General features: G+C 43.9%; 1 long non-coding RNA gene across 1 annotated transcript; it reads right to left on the bottom strand.

Moving 5' to 3' along the window:
• Positions 1-477: 477 nt before the first annotated feature.
• Positions 478-1,233, bottom strand: LOC311124530. Its single transcript, XR_014612768.1, has 2 exons — positions 749-1,233; positions 478-646 (listed from the first exon to the last, which is right to left on the bottom strand). It is a non-coding gene; the product is annotated as an uncharacterized lncRNA (long non-coding RNA).
• Between the last annotated feature and the right edge of the window lie 4,744 nt (positions 1,234-5,977).

The raw sequence follows: 5,977 nt of genomic DNA on the forward strand, positions 1-5,977 counted from the left end.
GAATGCCATGAATTACACAAAAGCATTATATTTACTGTAAAGACAACCCCCAAAACGACAATGATTCAGTAGATCAATAAAGCTATAGTACTCTAGCAGGTCACAAAGTTGCTTATGCTGACAAAACATGTTAGTGAATAGGTCAAATATAGCTTTGTGATGCTCATTTGAACTTCCTTTCTTCCTCAGCTGCAGACAAACACTAAATATTATAAAAACATAGTTGTTTTGTATACAATTACACATAAGAGAAGAGGTTGACCATTACAAATAAATGTACAAACTTTATTATGTAGTTATCCAAATACATTCATCATCAATGGCTAAAATTATGAATATAGTTTTAATATCACATGTAGTCATTTCATAGCATGTGTCTAATTAAACAAAAGTATTTTTGATAAAGAGCAAATACCTACGCATGTGATGTCACGATTCTCTAAAGCAGAACCCAGAAGCAGACCAGGACAAGGTGAGTTGAATGAAGGTGAGTATTTATTTAAAGACTTAAATGTGGAAGCAGGAGAATCCAGGTGACGGAGCTGGCAGTGGAGGTGAGTTGGTGGGAGTGAATGGGCAGATCCAATTATGCCTCTGAAGCCACAGACGACCAGACAGCGGTGGAGTGAATGTTCCGGAAGAGTAACTGTAGACAGAGTAAACGAAGGTGAGTTCACAGCAAGCAGAAAGTACAAAACAACAAAACTAACTCTTAGTAACTTGAGGCTGATACGCAGGCACAACATACTGTTCATGGCTAACGATCCGGCAGGGAATGGATGTCAGGTCAGAGCTTATGAAGAGGTGATGATCAGGACCAGGTGTGCAGACAGCTGATGAGATGCAGGTGCGGGCAATCGAGAGATCTCCCGCCTAGCTTCGTCGCCCGGCAACCAGACAGGGTGCGTTCAGGAACCTTCAGGAAACAGACTCCAAGACAGAAAACAGACAACTCAGGCAGAAACAGACTCAGGAAGCGTGATTCATGACATGTGAAGCTTGGTTATGTAAGATACGCTGTAAGAGCTGTCATCCCCAAACCACTGCAATGTAAGAATTTGACTGTGTTTCAAGTGTGTGCAGACGGACAGAGTATACTGAAGAACGGTGTATAGAAGGACGACGGTGTTGCAATTGTGGTGGGGATGATGATCCTGAGTTCCTGGAGTGCCCTGTAAGGGTGAAGGAGATTGAGGTGGCAAAAGTTAGATGGGTCAATCGAATCTCCTATTCGGAGGCGATTAAAATAATTGAGAAAACAAGTGATGCTAGGGAAGATATGGTAGTGGATACACCACAGCCTGTAGTAAATGTTTGCTGCCAGTCAAAACATACCCTGTGGGTTAAATTTTTTTATTTGTTTTGCGTTCATTGCCACAGTTATAAACTGGACAGCACAAGTCTCAAAGACGTCTAAGAAACTGGACATGATTGTGGCTGCGGCAGAAACGTTTTTGGGACTGAAGACTTGCAAGGGGTCCCTTGAGCCTGTGTAGGGATCAGATCTGCCAAAATTCTCTACTGCTTTGTGCTACACTCGTTAATGCACATTCACCATTCCCTAAGTGAAGTAGCCTACCCTTCTTTCCATCCGCACCACTATAGACTAACAACTGAGGCAAATTCCTTTCGATCGCACTCGACAAGTCATTGTGGATTATAGAGACTTTTCTGCCTGAACACTCACTCCCAGCTCACATCTGAACTATTTGAGTCACTAGTGTCCCTCCACTGGCTCTTACGACAGAGACCATTGAGAACCTGAACTTTCCTGAATAGACGTTGACCTTTGTTGATACCAGATAACATTACTTGAGCCACTGTCCCGTTTCTCCATTTATTTAGGTTGAAATGACAGTATCAAGCCTTATTGATTTCCCCATTATTGTTTGTTTTTGCTTTGATATGATTATACTCCTTTCCTTAGTTCTTTTGTTGCTTCATTGTGATTTAGTTTCATCATTTTTGGAGAGGTATTGCAGTTTATTATACTTGGCCCTACGGCGCAATCGGACAATCTCTCTCTTTCACTGAGTACAACACAACCCAGGAGAGGCCTGCTGCAAACACTGGATTGGATCCCTCAGAGCGTACCTGCCGTGGGTTGACCACGGACCGTTCCTCAGGGACTTTTACATTTTTAATTTCTGGACTTGTCCAGTTGGGACTTTTAGTCATTGCTAAACAAAGATTGTGGAACACCCTTCTGTCAGTTTGGAATGTCTACATATCCTGTAACCACACATTCATACAAACTGATACAAATGCAATAACTGATATTCACTTATGTCCCATTCTTCAATCTGGTCTTTGATATACAAAGTGTACAAAACATTAGGAACACCTTCCTAATATTGCATTGCATCCCCCTTTGCCCTCAGAACAGCCTCAATTCGTTGGGGCATGGACTCTACAAGGTGTCGAAAGCGTTCCACAGGGATGCTGGCCCATGTTGACTCCAATGCTTCCCACAGTTGTATCAAGTTGGCTGGATGTCCTTTGGATGTCCTTTGGGTGGTGGACCATTCTTTATACACACAGGAAACTGTTGAGCGTCAACCCAGCAGCGGTGCAGTTCTTGACACACTCAAATCCGGTGCGCCTGGCACCTACTACCATACCCAGTTCAAAGGTACTTAAATATTTTCTTGCCCGTTCACCCTCTGAATGGCACACATACACAACCCATGTCTCAATTGTCTCAAGGCTTAAAAATCCTTATTTAACCTGTCTCTTCCCCTTCATCTACACTGATTTAAAGTGGATTTAACAGGTAACATCAATAAGGCATCATAGCATTCACCTGGTCAGTCTGTCATGGAAAGAGCAGGTGTTCCTAATGTTTTGTACATTCAGTGTATATTTTAGTCGACACAAGTGATATATATATATATATGTTTTTAAATATACATTAATAAAAGTGTTATTCACCCTGGACATGAGACATGATTTTTGACTTTTGAATCATAGTGTTGTCTGGGGACAGGCGGAATAACACGTTTTTATTGAAGTCTGGGAGAGTTTTCGAAGGAGAGAACATGAGTTCTGAAGTACAGTAAACCCAACCAGGGACCCTTGATTATCTGCTATATCACACAGACAGCACTAGTGAAGACCTTGATTATCTGCTATATCACACAGACAGCACTAGTGAAGGCCTTGATTATCTGCTATATTACACAGACAGCACTAGTGAAGGCCTTGATTATCTGCTATATCACACAGACAGCACTAGTGAAGACCTTGATTATCTGCTATATCACACAGACAGCACTAGTGAAGGCCTTGATTATCTGCTATATCACACAGACAGCACTAGTGAAGACCTTGATTATCTGCTATATCACACAGACAGCACTAGTATACTATTACAAATGGAGCCTACTTCTCTGTGCTCTGGAGAGATGGCAGGTAATTGGTCAGAAGGCTCTGGAGGTCCTTGGAATGTTCTGTCTCTGGCACCTGGAGAGGGATGGATAGAAGTACTGAGTGTGCTTGAAAGAAAGCAAGAGAGTTAACCTGTAATAAGTATTACATTGTTGATTATTGAGGACTATAAGGGGTCTTTAAATCAGACGCAGCAACTCAATGTGAGGAGTGTTGGGGGAGTTCTATATTCATGTCTGTAATGTCCCCTCTTACTGGGTCAGTTCATTTTGCATGGCTCGATGCCCCAGATTGGTGGAGATTTCACATAAGGACCAATGGAATGGTCTAAAATGTGCAAACTCCACCCACCCGGGGCACCGGGCCATGTTAAACAAACTCGCCCACTCTCTCTGACCCCCAAGCCCTCACCTGTGACCTCCCATTGGCCCAGGGCCTCCTGTCTAACCCTCTAATCACAGTTTCTCTGACAGGAAGTTACTCCAGTATTAAGGTTTATGGTGCATAGGGCTTCTCCACTCCTTATGAGATGACAAAACTGCATGGATTAGCAAAAGAAAACATGGCACCTGTATTTAGACAGTTGTAGTCAGACAGCCACAGTTTACACAGGAGTGTCCAGGTTCCAGCACTCTACTAACACTTCACTCAACTAATTGTGGTCTAAATGGAAGACCATGATTAGTTGAATGAGATGTTTGTGCTAGGCAGGAATAAAAACGTGCCCACAGTTCAGTCTCCTGGGACTAGGGTTGCAAAAATCCACCAACTTTCCCATAATCCCCAGGTTTTCCAGAAATCCTGTTTGAAGATTCCAGATTTACTGTTTATTCCCTCCTGATTCAGGAAACCTTCCAACCGGGTTTTCTGGAAAACAAGGGAATTTGGAGAAAGTTACCAGATTTTTGCAACTACCTGGGACAGAAATCACCAACGTCTGTATTATAGAACGAGCTCCCTAAGGAACAATGAGATGACAATTCTGCATGATATAGACAATAACATGTGTGGATCTACATGTAATTGCCAAAATAAAGGAAACACCAACATAGTGTCTTTTAATAGGGCGTTGAGCCACCATGAGGCAGAATAGTTTCAATGCACCTTGGCATAGATTATACAAGTGTCTGAACTCTATTGGAGGGAAGCGACACCACTCTTCCTCAAGAAATTCCATCCTTTGGTGTTTTGTTGATGGTGGTGGAAAATGCTGTGTCAGGAGCCGCTCCAGAATCTCCCATAAGTGTTCAATTTGGTTGAGATCTGGTGACTGTGACGGCCATGGCATATGGTTTGTATAGTTTTCATCAAACGATTCAGGCACTCATGCCCTGTGCATGGGGGCATTGTCATCATATGAGGGCCAAAAAAATGGCCTGCCCAGCATTTTGTATGCATGACCCTAAGCATGATGCGATGTTAATTGCTTAATTAACTCAGGAACCACACCTGTGTAGAAGCACCTGCTTTCAATATACTTTGTATCCCTCATTTACTCAAGTGTTTAAATAGTTTTGCCCCTTTTTCTCCCCAATTTCTTGATGTCCAATTGCGATCCAATTACGATATTTTCTCATCGCTGCACCTCCCCAATGGGCTCGGGACAGGCGAAGGTCGAGTCATTTGTCCTCCAAAACATGACCTGCCAAACAGCGCTTCATAACGCCCATAACCCGGAAGCCAGCCATACCAATGTGTCGGAGGAAACACTGTTCAACTGACGACTGAAGTCAGGCTGCAGGCGCCCAGCCCGCCACAAGGAGTTGCAAGAGTGTGATGAGCCAAGTAAAGCTCCCCTGGGACAAACCCTACCCTAACCCGGATGTCGCTGGGCCAATTGTGCGCCGCCCTATGGGACTCCTGGTCACGGCTGGTTGTGACACAGCCTGGGATCGAACCCGCATCTGAAGTTATGCCTCAAGCACTGCGATGCAGTGCCTTAGACCGCTGCACCACTCAGGAGACCCTAGTTACCTGTATTTTTATCTAACATGTGTGCCTTCCTGAATAAACTCCAGAATAAACTTGAAGAACAGGGAGATTTTCCTGATGCTCAGGTCATTGAAGTTCTACATCTGTCTGGGTGTTATGTGCTTACGTCTTTAAAATATGACTAGGGAGAGATCACGTGACCCTTGAACGAGATGGCCGCATGAACTAGGAGCTCCGCACAAGTAGTTTCCAATTCCTAATCTTACCTCCACTTCAAGTTTAAAACTCATTTAGCTTTAGTCAAAAAGTCATGGCGGCTTCAAAAGGCAACACTACAGGTGACATTTTTACCCGGACTCGAGTACTAGCGACGGAAAAAGCCTCCAAGAAGCAGCTAGCTTCAGAAAAAGCTAGCGCCATTAGCCAGGAGAAAGAGGACCCGTCCCCCCCCGAGGCCCAACGAATGCCAACCTCGCACTCTGTCGAAGACATCTTTTCTGAGCTGAGATCCCAACGTACAGAACTCAACACTAAACTAGATGCCATTAACGCTCAGCTCAGTGCGATAGGGGGCAAGGTGACAATCCTGGAAAATGCCTTGCCTGACATAAACAACAAGATAACCATAAACGCGGGGCGCCTGGACGAGGCAGAGGGG

This window comes from Coregonus lavaretus (assembly GCF_964263955.1).
Source record: "Coregonus lavaretus genome assembly, contig: HAP1_SCAFFOLD_113, whole genome shotgun sequence".
Taxonomy (NCBI): Eukaryota; Metazoa; Chordata; class Actinopteri; order Salmoniformes; family Salmonidae; genus Coregonus; species Coregonus lavaretus.